Source organism: Cannabis sativa, chromosome 3 (assembly GCF_029168945.1).
Source record: "Cannabis sativa cultivar Pink pepper isolate KNU-18-1 chromosome 3, ASM2916894v1, whole genome shotgun sequence".
Classification (NCBI taxonomy): Eukaryota; Viridiplantae; Streptophyta; class Magnoliopsida; order Rosales; family Cannabaceae; genus Cannabis; species Cannabis sativa.
In genome coordinates, this window is record NC_083603.1 from 13,324,067 (window position 1) to 13,344,967 (window position 20,901).

The 20,901-nt window shown below is 37.4% G+C and overlaps 1 long non-coding RNA gene across 1 annotated transcript; it reads right to left on the bottom strand.

Moving 5' to 3' along the window:
• Nucleotides 1–509: 509 nt before the first annotated feature.
• Nucleotides 510–2,199, bottom strand: LOC115709216 (uncharacterized). The gene is made up of 2 exons (XR_004010187.2): nt 1,809–2,199; nt 510–1,696 (listed from the first exon to the last, which is right to left on the bottom strand). It is a non-coding gene; the product is annotated as an uncharacterized LOC115709216 (long non-coding RNA).
• Nucleotides 2,200–20,901: the final 18,702 nt, after the last annotated feature.

Consider the following 20,901-nt stretch of genomic DNA (forward strand, 5'->3'; position numbering starts at 1 on the left):
GAAAAAAAATTTACAAGAGTCATAGTTTAAGTGGTAAAAGTTCTATTTATTCATGAAAAAATAAATAAAAATTAAGGTCAGCATTTTCAAAATTTAGTTTGACTAAAATTATAATTAGAAGATTGTTTTTTTAACTTTTTTTTAATAATTAGAGGGTATATTTAAGTATTTATAAGAAGAGAGAGTCAAAAATGAGGTTTAGTTAGTTAAATTATATGGACCAAAATTGGATTACCCTACATTTTATTGAAAAATATATATGCACTACCAATATTAACTTTACTATTAAAAAAATAAATAAAATACATACAAACGGTCCAAATTAAAAAAACTTAATTACCTATATAAATTTAATATGCATAATTTTTTATTTAAATATGCGTAATTATTTATGCATATTTTTCATTTTTTTTATTTATAATTTAATTTATTTTTAAATATACGCTAATATAAAAATCTAACCACATTTACTTTTTGTTAAAAAAAGAAAAAAACAGAGCTCTGGAGACAACAATCGAGCCTCTATTTTGCCTCCATTAACGCCGTGTTCCGAGCTGCCCCAGTCGAGCCTCCGTCGCAAGCATCCCAAAGCTGCCGAAGCTTAGCCCTCCGACCCGTTCCCAAACACTTGCAGGTTCTCTCAAAATTGTTTAGTGACATTTTGCTATTTTACCTCACATCATTCCATTAACAACTTTTGTTATGGTTCTCCTTGGAAATAGACTATGGGGGATATTCATAGCATTATTTTTGGAATGATATATCCTTAACTTATCTCTCCCTCTTCTTGTGTTTTTGGATGGAATATGGAGAGACTTGGATTTAGAAACATGTCTGTTTTCATTAGTAGAGCGACTTGAAATTGGTGGTCTCACCTCATCACTTTTCCCACATGTTTTTTTGTTCTTACTGTTAAGACTGCAGGATGTTACTTTGAGATAGTAATTTTGTTTTAATTGAATGATTACTTGCTTCTAAGATTGGGAGCTATTCTGATTTTCAACAGGGGAATGTTATGGAGGCTTTCTTGTGCAATTCCATGAGTTGAGCCCTTTAGAAGCTGAAGCTCTCATGCACCTATTTTTACTCATGCATGTGGCTGGACTAATATCAGTTTTTTTACTGATTGTTTATCAATTGTGCAGGGATTAAGGAGAGGGGCACTCGTAGAATGAGAAGTGATTTCTTTTTTTTTTTTTTTTTTTAAGTCAACTGCTTAGACCATGTTAGGAGGATGGTTGATCGGCCAATGTGTGATAAAGCAGAGATTGTAATTAGTCTCGGGATTGCTGAGAAAATCTAATGAGCTCCAAGATGAAGTGTTTCATCACCATGGAAAAAAACTTGCAAATAGGGGAATGATTTGTTAGAAAAATTGGGGAAGGAATTTGTACATCCAAACTGGCATAGTTGAATGGAAAAATATTGGGAAATTATTGTATTAGTATGGTGGGTAAAATATTAAAGTATTGACTATTGAATGAAAATAAAATTTGGTATTCTATCTTTGGCTATTACATGCTTCAGTTTCACGAGCCCGACATATGTACTCAGAATCACTCTCGTATTATAAATCTTGCCGCGACTTTGCATGAGAGGTGCAAGATCAGGTGCAAAATCTACGAGCGTACCAATCCTTCATGCCGATGGTGCATTCAAGACATTACGGTGCTGTGCATAAATAAGCAAACCTGGCCTTGAAGTTGGAAGAAGATGCTACAAATTTAGTTAAGAAAAAATACAACACAGTACATTGTGGAAAACTGCAACTAAGAAGGAAGAAATAAAGAAACAATATCCTTTCTTACCCGCTCCATAAGATTACGAACGACTAATTAAGGCTAGGGGAGGCGGTAAACCATGAGCTGAAATATGTGTTCCAAAAAGCCCAGCTCTAGTTCCTGTTGCTACACTACTACTTCCACATTGGGATGAAAGAGATGAATTCAAAGTTGGTTACACATTTAAATGATTCTCACTGGTTTTGCATTGACTTAAATCACATATCAGAAAACATTATATGCCACTAAAACTCTAAAGTAGCCATTCGATACTCCTAGACATTGTCTATTTCTCGAAGAAAAAAGTATACCATTACAGTACTTAATGAACATGCTAAGGATATAGTGCATGGAGGATAAACCTCTCTCCTACTAAAGAATGGTGTGTCAATATGACTAAAAATTTTAGCTAGGAATGAAAACTCAATAACCCCATAAGTTGAGACAAAATCGAAAATCAAATAAGTTAACACAATGACAAGAATCAATATCTTCCAACTACTTTAACCCCATAATATAATTTATTACAACTTTATGTTTTATTATTCCAAAATTTCATAGTGTACCAAGAGAAAAGCCACAAATTTCATAACTTTTTTAGTCTAATTTGAAGCCTAAATATATTTAATATCTACATAGCTGAAACAGAACCAATAATATACTAATTAAAGTTCATTCAATTCTCAATTTTCTTAGAGGCTACATGAAAAGAAAAACACCAAAAAGAAAAAAAAAAACACTTTGATGAATAAACTTGCACTTGAAGCCTCAAGATTTATGGCGATTGCTCGAGACAACATTACAACAAAAAAGAGATACAGAATCAATGTAGCAATTCGTTAGAGTCTCATGCTTCCAATCCTAAGATGAATAATTATGATTTGTTTGTCATTTCAAATTATAATAGAAAGCAGGAAAAGCTGATTGGCAAACAAAAATTGAGTAAATCCAAGAAATGGCTCAATTACAGATCAAATAATTTTGATTCCTTGAGACCTAATTACCAAGTACAAAGTTATACCAAAATATCAACTGAAACTGCCAATCCTATTCTTTCAATCTCAATATTGCAAGTGTGTGTAGCTGTTTCTACATATAACCACAGCAGAAATCTCTATTCCTAATATCGATCTCACAAATATATTCGAATTGGGCAAAGATTGTTCATGTATTAAATTCAGCCATGGAAATACCTGCAATTGACGATCAACCTGATCAGTATTCATGTTAAGGCCATGAGTATTAAAATTCAAAGATGAAAAGAAGGGCACAAAAAATGCGTCAGCCATTTCAGATCCAGTACTCAACGCTATGTTGCCTCTTCAAACCAAACGGGAGTTCACAGGCCACGGCGGCCATGATGTTGAGGTCGATCGAGTGAGGCCAAGTCGCCGAATGCACCCAAGTTCCAGAGGAAGGAGAAGACTAATTCAGCAAGAAAAATTAAAATAAAGATATATTTATGAAAATAAAGGTTTTCTTTTTTCAAACGAAAAATAAAGGTTTATAGGAGTAAAAATTTTAAAATGAAAACGTAAAAACGAAAAAAAAAAAATTGGAAAAGGTTGGTACTTTCCCTAAATGTTTTTAGCCATCAGATTTATTATATAAATAAATAATATCTTTTTTTTAATCAAAGGTATCCAGATTATAATATAGAATTGGAATAATCATATTCCTAATGAAATTAGAATTAATATTGCCCTATATATGTACCAGCTATCTAATTAAAAAATTTATATTACCAGATAACACACACGTAGTCATAGTAAATATGGATAATCAACCATTCTCCCAAGTTTTTATTTACCCAAGATTTAATAGTGGTTTTGAAGAAAATGATCCACCATTATCACCATTAATGAGGGTGGAGTTGAAAGTGATCCAAATGTACTATTCAGATACCGATCATAGCGACACCTTCATCTCATACAACTCCACTCACCAATTCCAATACCAAATTGATCACCTATTCCAAGAGACCTCACCATCCATCAACACACTCATTACCTTCATGTTTTCACGCGAACTGATCCCCTTCCCCTTGGTTAACATGTACTGGAGCAACCCCAACCTTCCTAACATGTCCCAGTTAAAGATGGCGGTAAGCTTCCACAGAATGGTCAACATGGTCTCGTTGCCCCTCACCCTCGTCAGTACTCTCCTTCACTTACACCGCCCTCGTCACCGTCGTCATGTCTCTATCACCTTGACTCTGGATAACAGGATAATGATCCCTAACAAGGTTTTGCTTGATCTACGTATCGCTCACGCATGGGAAAAAGTACTTAATCGTTTAACGCCTGTTACCGCCTCTCTCCCCGCTCAGGCTGATCCTCAAGTACATCACCCACCATCTTCGTCGACAAGTGTTGATAATGATGATCAAATGTTGAATCATGTTGACTCGAAGGAGGATGAGCATGATGATGAGGATTGGTTCGATCATGAATCACCTAGGCTATATGTGGTAGTATGAATACATGGAACGATCAAGATTTAGTGTAGTACAACACTTAGGGTAATTACTATAGAAACTTATTTTACATCTTATTTAGTATATTAATTAGTAACTTAAAATGTGTTATTAAAATTTAGGACTTTAAACACAATGAATAAATGACTCATTCCCTTCAGTACTTTAATTTTTGAATTTTTTATTTACCTATCACTAACTACTCAACCCGACTCAAATCTTATTTTTTTTAAATATCTATGTAACTACATTTTATACATGTTCATTTTTTTATACAGGCTTTCGGTTTCGGTTTTCAGTTAATTATTTATTTAATTAAAATAATAGAATAATTAATTTTGATCAATAGCTAAGATTTATCAATCTTACTCAAAATCTAATTCAAGTCAATTTTTAAATTCTTATTACAACCATGTAATTAAATAAAATATTATTATTGATTAATTATATAACATTAATATAATATAGGGTAAATAGCGGTATAAGTACACAAAATTTTATGCTTACAAGTAGCATAAACTCAATGTTTATTTTTAGTAGCATAGGTATCCAATTTTTCTAAAACATTAATTTTCTTCTAGTTTCGTCAGTACAAATTCTGTTTTGAATTTATTAAAAAATATTAGAATTCAGGTCTTATATGTGCCATATTTAATATAATAACAGAGTTAGTACTGACACAATTAGAGAAAAATTATAGTTTTACAAACATTAGGTACTTATACCGCTAAAAATAAATATAGAGTTTATGCTGCTTACAAACTCAAAGTTTTTAGTACTTATGCCGCTATTTACCCTATATATTATAAAAATATTTGTGAGATAAATATCTTATATTTTCTTATTCATACACTTATATTATACTAGGCGAAAGTTACGTGCATTGCACGTATGCTTAGTCATATATATTCAATTTTATTTAGCAAGTGATAAAATATGCATATTTCTTCAATTTTTATTTTACATTCAAATAGTCATTCTAATATGCTTAGAAATATTTCAACAGTAAAAAAAAATTAATTAATTTAGTATGTCTGCGCCTGTTGAATTAAACCACATATTACCTGTACACTGTAAAAACCAGATTGTTACACAGAGATTTACAAGGCAGTAAAATAATCCCTAGGTGGCCTTTGGCCTCTATTAACCTAGACAAAAGCAGTTAAGTTAGTTACAAAGTTGATTAATACTTTGTAACTAACTCTCCTCTCTTTGTGCTATAATACAACATATATAAAAACCAGCACGAACAACAATTAAGTAAGAGGCAGAGAAACAAAAACTTAGAGCAGTACTACAGAAACAGAAACTGAAAATCAGAGGCATAACAATATACAACAAAATCAGATCCTTTTCACAGAGAAGAAACAAACTATTTTTTGGGGGAGTTTTTTGAAGGAGGCTTACAATGGAGTAAGCTTTGGAACCCAAGGTGTGGTTCGGATATCCAAGATCTCAGGAAGATTGTCCATGCAATAAAGAAGAAATACACAACAGTTAGTACAAAATTCGAGAGAAACAAAGAGAATAGAGAGGAAGAAAATACTGTAAACATATTCGGATTACCAAACAATACCTGTGTGTTTTGGAATCCCACCTTTTGTAATCATCTGATCATTGAAGATCCATAGTGAACGAGACGAGCTCGAAGAGGACGTACCCAACACGATTTTGGGGAACCTCTATAAAACTCGATGTTATTTCTTCCTTTTCTTTTCTGCAATTTTATTGTTGTGTTTTATTTAATTTTTGCTTGGGATTTTTTGGGTATTTTGTTGGTGTTCTTCGTGTTCCTCAGAGACGAACAATGAAGAACAAGGCTCGGTTTTAAGGGGGTTGTTCGAACTGGGTAGAGGGTTATTTCTGGGTTTAATTTTTGGTTTTTCTGGGCTGTTATTGGTGCTGCTGTCTTCGTGTTCTTCAGAGAAGAACATCAAAGACGAAGGCAGCTCTAGGGTTTCTCTGCTAGGGTTTTCAAAGTGGAGGTTGGGCTGTGTGTGTTTGAGTGTTTGAATGCTAAAAAGTGAATATATATGTCTAATGCAATTTAGGGTTTCTAAATAATATAGAAACGACTTGTAGTACATGAAATAGGGGCTGTCGTTTGTGGGGTTTAAAATCAAGGGTCAAACTTGTGCTTGGACTAAGGATTAAAGGTCAGGTTTGACCTTGTATTTGATTTGTTTCTTTTGTTGTGGTGTAGGTTAATTTAGGAATAAATTCCTACAGTGGTATCAACAAGGCACAATCTGCATCAAAGATTAATCAAGAAAGCATAAAGAAAGCATAAAGTAATCATTAAGAAAGCATCAAGAAACACATTCATACCAGCAAGAATTCAAATACACAAAACTAGATTGCAAAGAACAACAACAGGATTATACTAAACTCATTATCTATATAATTTCTTTGAAATAACTTTATACATATACAATTATGAGTTCCATGAAGGTTGATATAGATAAGTTTGATGATTCAGGTGATTATCGTATTTGGAGGAAGAAGATTAGGGCTCTATTGGCTCAACACAAACTGTTGAAGGTTCTTAAAGATCTTGTGGAATGGTCAGCTGATACAACCAAAGATCAGTAAGAAGAGTTGCTGGAAACAGCAACCGGATTGATCATTTTCAACCTCTCTGATGCTATAATCAGATTGGTTGACAAGGAAGATACACCTGCTAAGATTTGGAACAAGTTGGAAGAACAATTTCAGAAGAAATCATTGGTCAACAAGATTTACTTGAAGGAGACAATCTTTAGTTTTAAAATGAGTCCATCTAAATCTCTAGAACAAAACTTGGATGAGTTTTTGAGATTGCACATTGAGTTAGCAAACTCGGGGGAAAATGAGGCCTTAAGTGATGAGAATCAAGAAATTATCATTCTCAATTCACTGTCGGAATCCTACAGGGAGGTTAAGACAGCCATTAAGTATGGGAGAACTGAGATCACTCTTGAAGAAGTAATCTCAGCTTTGAAATCAAAAGATTTGGAATTGAAAGTTGAAAGACCGGGGCATACTAATGGGGATGTTAACATAAGTAGGGGAAGGCCTAGACAAAAGAAATCATGGCAAAACAGGGGTAGAAGCACTAGTAGGGGTTCACATAAGGGCATCAATCATCATCACAAAGGGAGGTCAAATTCTAAGGGTCCTAAAGATCCTAATGGGTGCTATCATTGTGGAAAGTTAGGGAATTTCAAGAGAGAATGCTACTTTTACAAGAGAAGCAATGGGAAACAAAATTCAGATCATCAAGAGGAATCAAACAAGCAAAATAAGACTAAGAATGACTATTAAAATGCAAACCTAAGTGATGGTTATGATAGTGGAGATGTCTATGTGGCTGCATCATCTTTTAAAGATGATTGGATTATTGATTCGGGTTGTACATTTCACATGACTAACAATAAGTCTTATTTGTTTGATTACAGAGAATCTAGAGGGGACAAAGTAATTATTGGGAATGACCAAACATGCAACATTGAAGGTTCAAGTTCTATTAGCTTTAAAATGTTTGATGGCATTATTAGAACTTTAACTAATGTTAGATTTCTATTAGTGTACTTGATGATCTTGGTGTTGTTAGCAAAATTGAGGTAGGTACAATCAAATTGGCCAAGGGGTCTATGACTATCATCAAAAGACACAAAAATGTTGGTCTATACTACTTGCAAGGAAGCCCCATAGCTTGCTACCACAACACCAAGGAGCATGTTACAGAAGACACTAAGGCTGTCCTATGGCATAGAAGGTTGGGACACATTAGTGAAAGAGGGCTACAACTCATGAGTGAACAAAAGCTACTTGGTGAGGATAAGGTGACCAAGGTAGATTTTTGAGAATTTTGTGTACTAGGAAAGCATCATAGACTTAAATTTCAAACTGACACACACAAATCACAAGGTATCTTAGATTATGTTCATTCAGATTTGTGGGGTCCTGAGAAAACCCTAACTTTTGGGGGTAGTGCCTATTTCTTATCTATTGTTGATGATTATTCTTGGAAGGTTTGTGTTTATCTGTTAAAGCATAAAAATGAGGCTTTTCAAAAATTTGTACATTGGAAATTACTTGTTGAAAACCTAACTAACCGGAAATTTAAAACCCTAAGGACAAATAATGGCCTAGGATTTTGTAATGATGAGTTTACAGGTTACTGTCAAGACAATGGAATCCAAAGGCACAGGACAGTGAGGAAAACCCCTCAGCAAAATGGTGTTGTTGAGAGAATGAACAGAACCATATTGAACAAAGCAAGGTGCATGCTTTTCAATGTCGGGTCGCAAATGGATTTTGGGGAGAAGCAGTTGTAACTACTACATACCTAATCAATAGAAGTCCCTCTAGTGCAATTGAAGGTAAAACCGCTGAAGAAAGGTGGACTGGTAAACCACCTGACTTGTCTAATTTGAAAGTTTACGGGATGTGCAGCTTGTGCACATCAAAGTGTAGGCAAGTTAGAGCCTAGGACTCTAAAATGTGTGTTTCTGGGTTACCCCGAGGGTGTAAAGGGCTATAGATTGTGGGTAAAAGGGAAAGGAGGTTTCAAAACTCTCATTAGTAGAGATGTGATTTTTCAAAAAAATGATTTTCCTTGTAAAAATACTAATGAGCTTGATGCAGGTTCCACAGAAACTAACCCTGCAGGTACATCTATTGGAGTCACTCAAACCGGCCCAACTGAAGTGGAGCCGAATCCAGATCAGGTGGAACCAATTCAAATGGAACCTCAAGAAGCACCAAATTAGGTGGAACAAATTCAGGTGGAACGTGAAGTTCAAGATGAAGAAGACAGGAATCAGGAAGACCTTACAGAATATTAGCTTACAAGAGATAGAGCTAGAAGAGTTCCTAAACCTAACCAGAAGTACAGTTACAATGTGTGGGATGAGAGTATTGCCTATGCCTATATGTGCAAACTTAAAGCTGAGATCTATGAGCCTCAATCTTATGAAGAAGCACTTAAAGACAGAAATTACAAGGCTTGGTTGAAAGCAATGAAGGAGGAAATGTACTCTCATAAAGAATAAGACTTGGAGAGTTGTACTTAGACTCGATGGCAAGAGTGTGGTATCTTGCAAATGGCTTTTCAAAGTCAAGGAAGGGAGGACCGAGGATGAACCGGTAAGGTTCAAAGCGAGATTGGTGGCAAATGGGTTCACACAGAAAGAAGGGGTAGACTTTACAGAAATATTCTCAACAGTGGTGAAATATAAGACTATAAGGTTGATGCTCTCACTAGCTACTCAGTTTGACATGGAGATTGACCAAATGGATTTGACCACAACTTTTCTACATGGGGACCTAGAAGAAGACATTTATATGGAGCAGCCAAAGGGGTTTGTGGCTAAATACAAGGAAGACCATGTTTGCAAGCTTGACAAGTCTCTATATGGATTGAAGCAATCCCCGAGACAATGGAACAAACAGTTTGACACTTTTATGACCAAACAGGGGTTCAATAGAAGTTATTATGACCACTATTTGTACTTTAAAGGTTCGGAAATTGCTAAAGTCATTTACTTGCTACTTTATGTGGATGATATGCTAATAATTAGCAAGGAGAGGTCAAATGTCAACAAGGTCAAGGATTTGCTCAAGTCGGAATTTGAAATGAAGGACATAGGTGTGGCTATTAAGATTTTGGGGATCAACATTCTAAGGGACAGACGCAAAGGGAAACTCATGCTACATCAAGAAGACTATATCAACAAGATCATAGAAAAGTTTTCTATGAAAGATTCAAAGGCTGTTTCACTGCCGATTTCCAACCAATACCTTATGTCTAAATCTATGTGCCCGAAGACCAAGTTAGAGCAAGAAGAGATGGCTAATGTTCCCTACTCTAATGCAGTAGGGTCCATAATGTACTTGATGGTTAGTACTAGACCTGACCTTACTTATGTTGGAAATTATTTTACCAGGATCTTAGATCTACTCACAAGTATGTTGATTAACACCCTAAATATGAACTTCTAAAACGATTATAAAATAAACACATATAAAGTATGAGAAACCTTACATTGGGTGCAGCGTAATATTATGTCTCCTTCCGTTCAGATCTCTAACCCTTGTATCCTTTCTGTCGTAGAGTATTATCAAGATCTGAACCTGGATCTCTTTCTCTCCTTTCTTTAGTGCTGAAACTCCTTCTTGTTGAATGTCTTTCTTCACGATCTTCCTCACTATGATTGAGGTATCATTTGCTGTGTGTGGGCACTACTCTAACACTAAGAGGTTCGAAATTATTCAAGGAAGAAGAAGAGTATGAAGGTGGCGGCTAGGGTTTAGAAAGAGATGGCCCAGGTTTTTCTCTGAAGGAAACCAGAAGTAAAAGTGTTAATTTCCTGAAGCCTTCACTATCTATTTATAGCATTCCACATAGGGTTAGGTTTGAATTATTTGGCATTAAAAAAATAAAAATATGAGATGATAAAGCCTATAAAAGTGGCCGGCCATGGCTATGTGGATTTGGGCCTCACTTTTTGCAATTTTGCAGTTTTATCATTTCTGCATCTGATTTTCTCAAAAACACCAATTTTCAAATTCAACCATTTAAATGCCAATTCTAACTATTTAATAACTATAAATAATTATTAAATAATATTGTCATTTATCATATTTATTAATTGAACCATACAAAGTATCATAATTAACAAATATGCCCGAAAAACTCTTTCTTTACAATTTCGCCCTTACTTAGTGAAAAATTCACAAATAGACATAGTCTAATTTGAGAATTATAATTGATTAATCAAAACCAATTAAATGAGTCTCACAAGTAATATTATCTCAACTAGTGGGGGGACAATGGGTCTATATAACCGAGCTTCCAATAAGCAGATCAAGAATTTATAACCTAAATTCACTGACTTATTAGTTCTTCGTTGAATCCACGCATAGAACTTAGAATTGCACTCTCAGTATATAGAGCGCTCTATATGTTCCACCATATAGACACGTCATTAGTTATCCATTGTTATAATCCTAATTTGATCAATGATCCTCTATATGAATGATCTACACTGTAAAGGGATTAGATTACCGTAACACCCTACAATGTATTTTATCCCTAAAACACTTAACCCCGTATAAATGATATTTCAGCTATGTGAAATGAGTACTCCACCATTTATTTTCGTTTGGTCAAGCTCGAAGGAGATCATCCTTTACTTACTATTCGCCAGATAGAAGCTGTAGATTCCATATTTATGTTAGCGCTCCCACTCAATTGCACTACCGTGCTCCCAAAATGTACGTATCACCCTGACCCAAAAGTAGGCTTAACTAACAAATCAAAGAACACGAATAACACTCTTGAGATTGAGCCTAATCATTTCAGGATTTAGATCATTTGATCTAGGATCAACTAGGCGATATTGACTTGAATAGATATAACGGTAAGTTTAATAAATCTATGTCAAAGTTCAATATCGGTCCCTTCTGATGCATACTCCATGCACCCAACCTGAGCTTTACTTTAACCAATGCTCTGGAAAGAACATAGCATTTCTCCAAATGCAAGTAAACTCTGTTGTAGATTATCATATCAGTAAAACCCTGTGTCTGATAAATCTAGGAATCTTTATTCACATAGTCATGTTTACTTTCCAATGTGTTGACAACACAATAAACAGGATCAAGTATGTGAAAAGGGTTTCAGATGAATTTATAAGTCAAATAGACAAGCAATTAATAAGATGAACCAAAACATACACAAATGAATGAAAAATACTTCTGTTTCTTTATTGATGTTGAATAAAATGGATTACATTGAAATGGAGTTTTATTTAGGGAACAAAACCCAACAGCTTATGCAATCAGTGTGCTAAGCAGGTTCATGTTTAGTTTTGGGAAATAACATTGGAAAGCCATGAAATGGCTTAGGTACATCTAAGTTGGGATTGGTCCATCAGGGTCACCAAACACATCAGAACATTGAAGGGTTTACAGATGCAGATTATGTGGGGGACAGGGACACTAAAAGATCTACTTCGACCTACTTTTTCTTAACAGGGGAAATTGTACTAGTTGGAAAGTACAATTACAGCCAGTAGTGGCTTTGTCCACTACTGAATCTGAATATATAGCTACTACAGAAGCTATTAAAGAGGCCTTATGGTTAAAAGGACTTATGGAGGAGCTGAAGTTAATGAAAAAGGCTCCTAGAATCTACTCCGATAGTCAGAGCAGCATCTATTTGTGCAAAAACTCGGTTTTTCATGATAGGACAAAACACATTGAGATAAAATATCACTTTATCAGGGATAAAGTTTCACAAGGACAGATCGGGATAGACAAAGTGCCTACTGAAGTGAATCCATCAGACATAGGCACAAAGGTGGTGTCCCTCAATAAGTTTAAGCTTTGCTTAAGCTTATTGTGGATTGACACAGGTTGGTAAAATCCTTAATGGGTTCGAGCTAAGACCCTCAGTTACACTCAAACGACAACAAAGATATCCGTGTACAGTTCATATGGGGTTTAGGTGGAAATTGTTGAATTAAACCCCATATTACCTATACACTGTAAAAACTAGATTATTACATAGAGATTTACAAGGCAGTAAAATAATCCCAAGGTGGCCTTTGGCCTCTATTAACCTAGACAAAAGCAATTAAGTTAGTGACAAAGTTGATTAACACTTTGTAACTAACTCTCCTCTCTTTGAGCTATAATCCAACATATATAAAAACCAGCAGGAACAACAATTAAGTAAGAGGCAGAGAAACAAAAACTCAGAGTAGTACTATAGAAACAGAAACAGAAAATTAGAGGCATAACAATATACAACAAAATCAGATCCTTTTCACAGAGAAGAAATAAACTATTTTTTGGGGGAGTTTTTTGGAGGAGGCTTACAATGGAGTATGCTTTGGAACCCAAGGTGTGGTTCAGATATCCAAGATCTCAGGAAGATTGCTCATGCAACAAAGAAGAAATACACAACAGTTAGTACAAAATCTGAGAGAAACAGAGAGAATAGAGTGGAAGAAAATACTGTAAACATATTCGGATTACCAAACAATACCTATGTGTTTTGGAATCCCACCTTTTGTAATCATCTAATCATTGAAGATCCATAGTAAACGAGGCAAGCTCGAAGAGGACGTACCCAGCACGATTTTAGGGAACCTCTATAAAACCCGGTGTTATTTCTTCCTTTTCTTTTTTGCACTTTTATTGCTCTGTGTTTTATTTAATTTCTGCTTGGAATTTTTTGGGTATTTTGTTGGTGTTCTTCAGAGAAGAACAACGAAGAACAAGGCTCGGTATTAAGGGGGTTGTTCCAACTGGGCAGAGGGTGATTTCTGGGTTTAATTTTCGGTTTTTTTTTGGGCTGTTATTGGTGCTGCTGTCTTCGTGTTCTTCAGAGAAGAACTGTAATGACCGCTCTAGTATATGGATTAGTAAAGGCAATTAGCACTAATTTTTATTATTTTACTATTATTTGTGAATTAATTTATTTGTGAACCCCAATATTTAGAAATAAATATTAGAGTTATAATTTCTCAATTCCGGAGATTTTATTAAACTCTAGGGGTATTATCTAGCTTATATGTGTAATATGTTATTTTTGTAATTTTTGCTTGGCGACAACGGAAAATGCGATGGATGGCTAGATTGATCACATGGGTAAGTTTAGAACCTTATTTCATAGGGGGAAATATTTTAGAGAAAATAAATTATCGGGATTGAGCGGGGTTATGGAAATTGACCATTTTACCCCTAGTTTTAGAAATACCCTAAGTTTGAGTCAAAGGGCAATTTGGACATTTTATTTAAGTTACGGATAGGTGGCTTTGTGGTTAGTTGACACCTAGCAAACTTTATTCAGCAAGGAAAAAGGATTTTCCCAACCTTAATTCATTTTGAGAAAATAGGAAAAACTTAGAAATTCATCTCACCATTTTCTCTCTCTCTCTCTTGCTTTCGGCTGGGGTTAATCAAAGGCAAAATCAGAGTTTTGCTTTCATTTCTTTGGATTTTCAGCAAGGTTTCAAGGGGGAAACTCAATCTAAGGTAAGCCCTAGTGGTTCCTTCTCTTCTTTTTCAAGTTTTGAAGTAGTTAAAATAGTGAAATGGTGTTTTAGGAGCTGTTAGAGTTTGATGATGATTTGGTTCGAATTCTAGGGTTAGGTTGAGTAGAATTTAGGCCATAGCAGCTGGTTTTGATTGGTGTTAATGATTTTATGCAATTTTAAGTTTTGAATGCAAAGTTTTGTTCATTAATGGCAAATCAATTTTGGATGGTTTGTTCTGCGAAATACTGGCTGGGTTTTATTGTTTATGCTTTGAATAGGAGCTCTGGAAGGTTTCATGGAAATTGGTGGAAGATTGAGCAACAAATGAAAAGTTTGGGGAATACTGGTGCAAACCGGCTAGCCGGTTTGCAGTGCCACAAAAACCGGCTAGCCGGTTTTGGCAGGGTACCCCGGGCCTTTCATTTTCTCAATTTTTGCCATTTCGATGCCTCGGTTGGGTGTTTCCCCATTTCCAGAGTTAGAATAACCCCTTTAGAGTATAGCAGAACCTAGGGTTTTGGTTTTGAGTTCCCCGGGATTAGGGTTTTAATCATGTGACTTACCCGATTTCAAAATGTGATTAGGGCATCCATCTAGCACGAGAATTCCGTTCAGGTCGGCCAACACACTTGAATTCGGAAAACAGGTAAGAACTGTGTATAATGTATGATGTGATTATCTGAATGTATGTATGTGTTAATATGTATACATGCTCATTTGTTGTGGTTCTTACACTACCAACACTTGTATGGTTGAGGTACAAAGTGCATTGGTAAGGTGTAGGATGTTTGGAAGTACATCACAGTGTTACCAGCACTTGTACGGGAAGGTACAAGGTGTCTGTGGTACAACACTAGATAGTACTCAAGGTGCGGTCATACCTTACCTACACTAATACGAAGGTATACTGAGTGCATGTGGTACATGGTACATGGTCGTATCCTAGTTAGAACGTTCATACTCATCTGTTAAGCTCTGTAAATAGGTGTATGGGCGCCTATTTACAGGTCGGAAATTATATGATATGTTATATGCATTTCTTACTGAGTCTGTTGACTCACAGTTTCTGCTTCCATGTGTAGGTAAAGGAAAGGTGAAGGCTGAACAAGAGTGAACCTGAGCTCGGGTGAGATTGTACATGTCAAGCAGCGCGACCTGGAGTGTTCGGTCTCGGGACATCTGGGAGTTGTATTTTGAAAGTCGCTGTGCGACCTGTAAATCTGTATATTTTGGAATGTATGCTTGAAAAGTAAAGTTTGTAAAGTTTTAAAAATTGGGATCCCGGCACTTGTAAATATTTTATTAAATTACAAAGTTTAGTATTTAATGCAAAAGTTTTAATTTGACACGTTTTTTGAGAAATTTCTTTGATTAGCAAAGATTGCACAATTATTGAAAAAGCACTGTAGCGTGCCTTAGCATTAGGGCGTTACAATTTTGGTATCAGAGCCGCCAGGTTTGTCTACCGAAGCTTGCTATGACATGTACAATCTTCATCAGAGAAAGCTCGGTTCACGGTTCAGTAAGCCTGTACTTGTTTAGTATTTTAAATAAATATGAATGTGAAAGCATGTTAGGAAGCATATTAGATTTAAATTAAATATATTTCTTAAAAAAAAAAAGAACAAAAAAAGTGTGTTGCCTTTAAGACTTTAAAGAGCGGTGTTAAGTTTTGATCGCTGTCTAACCTGCCTGGCTTATGGATTCGCAGGCTAAGTCCTATTAAATTGACGCCCCGCGAAATACAAGAAGTCAGGGTGGCATGGTTGAGACCGGGGGCGGTCAGAGGAATCCTCAAAATCCTCGTGGTCGCGGCCGTGGCCGTGGCAGAGCTCAGGGTGGTCGCCCTGTAAATCCACCTCAAGCTCTTCCTGATTGGGAGCAAAGATTTGCGGAGATGCAAGATAGAATCCGTCAGCAAGATGAAGAGATCCAAAGATTGAGGAAGCAGGGTCCTCCTGCCGTGCCTCCTCAAGTGGTTCAGGCTGTTGCAGTTCCCGCGGTGCCAGCAGAACAACCTGTTGTTGGCAACCGTATGGAACCGTTGTACGAAAGATTCCGGAAACAGGCACCTCCAGTGTTTCTGGGAGGCCCTGATGTGATGAAGGCCGAGCAGTGGCTTTCAGTGATTGAACACATTCTTAATTTTATTTGAGTGGTTGGCAATGATCGGGTAACCTGCGCCACTTTCCAGTTTCAGGAAGACGCTCTTGTGTGGTGGGAGTTGATAACCCTCACTCGAGACGTCACGCTGATGACCTGGGAAGAATTCAAGGAATTGTTTAACTCCAAGTATTACAATGAAGCAGTCCGCAGTGCAAAGCGGAAAGAGTTCACTGAACTAGTTCAATCTGAGGGAATGTCGGTTACAGAGTATACGACAAAGTTTGACCGTTTGGCCAAGCTTGCAGCGGGAATTGTCCCAACCGACTTCAGTAAAAAAGAGAAATACTTGGCGGGTTTGAGTGCAAAAATTAGACATGATCTGGTTATTACTACTACTGAGGCAACCACTTATGCGGATATGGTTGAAAAGGCTTTGAGAGCCGAGGGTGCGGTGAAATTCCTTCAGGAGCCCCGGGTGACTCCGAGTGTTGGTGGAACCCCCACTGTTCCTACTCCTGTTTATGGTAGGGATGGTGGTGACTCCACCACTGAGTAGAAAAGAAAAGTTGTTCCAGCTTCTGGTGGCTCGGGGCAAAGCAAGCGGTTCCGTGGGAACCAAGGCAGAGGGGGACGCCAGGGTTACTCTTATCCTGAGTGTCCAAGGTGCAAGAAACATCATCCGGGAGAGTGTAACCGGAAGACATGCTTCCTGTGTGGCATGGTGGGGCATTTCAAGAAAGATTTCCCCCAGGCAAAGAAAGAGGAGCCGAAAGCCGAGGTGAAACCGGTTCCTGCTCGTGTATTTGCCATTACCCAAGCTGATGCTGTAGCCAGTCCTTCTGTTGTGACAGGTCAGCTTCCCGTCAACAACTTGTTATTTACAGTATTATTTGACTCGGGAGCTACACGTTCATATGTGGCTACAAGAGTGATTGATCTTTTGGGTAGGCCTTGTAAAATTTTAGAAAGAGGGTTCGGAACCCTAATGCCTAGCGGGGAATTGGTTATCTCTAATAGGCGCATTAGGTCTATGCCGATTAGGATCGAAGATAGGGAATTGAGTACTGATCTCATAGAATTGAAACTAACTGAGTTTGATATTATACTGGGAATGGATTTCTTATCCAAGTATTCGGCCAGTATAGATTGTAGGCGTAAAATGGTGACTTTTCAGCCGGAAGGTGAAGATCCATTTGTTTATGTTGGATCGGTTCAGGGGTCTCGGATCCCGGTTGTTTCTGTGCTGAGAGCTAGGGATTTACTATGCAATGGTTGTGTAGGATTTTTAGCGGTGGTATTTGACTCCAGCAGACCTGAAACATTTGGGCCTGAAGTAGTTCGAGTAGTGAAAGATTTTCTTGATGTGTTTCCCGAGGAGTTGCTGGGATTGCCGCCACAGCGAGAGATTGATTTTGTAATTGATTTGGCACCTGGAGTTGAACCTGTTTCTAAAGCTCCATATAGGATGGCTCCAGCAGAACTCAAGGAGCTTAAGTTGCAACTTCAGGGGATGCTTGACATTGGGTTTATTCGACCCAGTGTATCGCCCTGGGGAGCTCCGGTTCTCTTTGTGAAAAAGAAAGATGGTTCCCTCAGAATGTGTATTGATTATCGAGAACTTAACAAGCTGACGATTAAGAATAAGTACCCATTGCCCAGAATCGACGATTTGTTCGATCAGCTTCAGGGAAAGACTGTGTTTTCAAAGATTGATTTACGGTCGGGTTATCACCAACACAGAATTCGGGAGGAGGACATACCGAAGACTGCTTTTAGAACCAGATATGGGCACTATGAGTTTCTGGTAATGTCATTCGGATTGACTAATGCTCCTGCGGCCTTTATGGATCTTATGAATAGAGTATTCAAGGATTTCCTCGATAACTGCGTTATAGTGTTTATCGATGACATTCTTATATACTCTCGGTCAGAAGAGGAGCACGAGCATCATCTTCGAATGGTGTTACAGCGACTTAGGGATCACAAGCTGTATGCCAAGTTCAAAAAGTGTGAATTCTGGTTGTCCGAGGTATCCTTTCTGGGTCATATTGTTGGAAAGAATGGAATTATGGTCGATCCAAACAAGGTGGAATCAGTGAAGAATTGGCCGAGGCCCAAGTCTGTGACAGAAATTCGAAGTTTTCTCGGGTTAGCAGGGTATTATCGATGTTTCGTCGAAGGATTTTCTAAACTTTCTATGCCCCTAACCGAATTGACTAAGAAAAATCAGAGATTTGTGTGGTCAGATAAGTGTGAGTCAAGCTTTCAGGAGTTGAAGCAGCGTTTGATAACAGCTCCGGTGTTAGCTTTGCCATCAGATCAAGAGAAATTTGTTGTGTATTGTGATGCATCCAGACAGGGTCTGGGATGTGTTCTGATGCAAGCTGACAGAGTCATAGCCTATGCCTCTCGTCAACTGAAGGATTATGAGCAGCGTTACCCAACTCATGATTTAGAGCTCGCTGCTGTGGTTTTTGCTTTAAAGATATGGCGACATTATCTTTACGGTGAAAAGTGTGAGATTTATACCGATCATAAAAGTCTTAAATACTTTTTCACCCAGAAAGATCTGAATATGAGGCAGAGAAGGTGGTTGGAGTTAGTTAAGGACTACGATTGTGAAATACTGTATCACCCAGGGAAAGCCAATGTCGTGGCCGATGCTCTAAGCAGAAAAGGTCCCGGACAAGTGTGTACTACGGTTATGATAGCCCCTCAACTAGCCTCGAAAATGGTTAGTGCAGGAATTGAGTTCGTAGTCGGGAAGTTACATAATTTAACACTCCAATCTGATCTGTTGGAGAGAATCAGAAAGGCACAACTGGAAGATCCCGAGCTAGGTAAAGTTCGAGATGAAGTAGTGGCTGGTCGACCTAGAGGCTTTTCAGTCTCGAGCAGTGGAATGTTGCTATATAAAGCTCGAGTTTGTGTTCCTAGTGTGGATGAGCTTAAGAAAGAGATACTTGATGAAGCTCACACCACGCCTTATTCGTTGCATCCGGGAACCACCAAGATGTATCAGGATTTGAAACCCTACTTCTGGTGGTATGGGATGAAAAGAGATGTGGTGGACTACGTGTCCAATTGTTTAACCTGCCAGCAGATTAAGGCTGAACATCAGAGGCCGGCAGGGTTATTACAGCCTTTAGTCCTTCCAGAATGGAAGTGGGAGGACACCGCAATGGACTTTGTAACTGGTTTGCCTAGAACTACGGGAATGTATGATTCTGTTTGGGTTATCGTGGACAGATTCACAAAGTCAGCTCACTTTTTACCAGTGAAAGTTACATATTCAGTGGATCAATATGCTGAATTGTATGTGAAGGAGATAGTTCGTCTCCATGGAGCCCCTAAATCTATTGTATCAGATAGGGATCCAAAGTTCACATCGATGTTTTGGGTGAGTCTTCAGAAGGCTATGGGTACTAAGTTAAAGTTTAGTACAGCCTTTCACCCTCAGACTGATGGCCAGTCAGAAAGAACTATCCAGATTTTAGAAGACCTATTGCGAGCCTGTGTCATGGACTTTGAGGGTTCATGGAGTAAGTACTTGCCTTTAATTGAATTCTCCTACAACAACAGCTACCAAAGTACAATAGGGATGGCTCCCTATGAGATGTTATATGGTAGAAAATGTCGTTCTCCTATTCATTGGGACGAGACAGGAGAAAGGAAGTACCTGGGTCCAGAATTAGTACAGAGAACCAATGAAGCTATTGATAAGATCAAGGCTCGAATGCTTGCTTCTCAAAGCAGGCAGAAAAGTTATGCTGATCCGAAGAGTAGAGATGTTACATTTCAGGCAGGAGAACATGTTTTCCTGCGGGTTTCACCAATGAAGGGTATTAGACGCTTCGGGAAGAAGGGTAAGTTAAGCCCTAGGTTCATTGGGCCATTTCAGATACTTGAGAAGGTCGGGCAGGTAGCGTATCGGCTAGCCTTACCACCAGCATTATCGGCTGTTCATGACGTATTTCACATTTCTATGTTAAGGAAATACGTGTCAGACCCGACTCATGTCTTGAGTTATGAAGCCCTTGAACTTCAACCAGACTTATCCTATGAAGAGCAACCTGTTCAGATTTTGGATAGAAAAGAAAAAGTTCTTCGGAACAAGACTATTGCCTTTGGTTAAGGTGCTGCGGAGGAACGATGAAGGTGGAAGAAGCCACCTGGGAGTTAGAGTTGGATATGAGGACTCAGCATCCAGAGCTATTCAGGTTAGATTTCGGGGACGAAATCCTATTAACGGGGGGATAATTGTAATGACCGCTCTAGTATATGGATTAGTAAAGGCAATTAGCACTAATTTTTATTATTTTACTATTATTTGTGAATTAATTTATTTGTGAACCCCAATATTTAGAAATAAATATTAGAGTTATAATTTCTCAATTCCGGAGATTTTATTAAACTCTAGGGGTATTATCTAGCTTATATGTGTAATATGTTATTTTTGTAATTTTTGCTTGGCGACAACGGAAAATGCGATGGATGGCTAGATTGA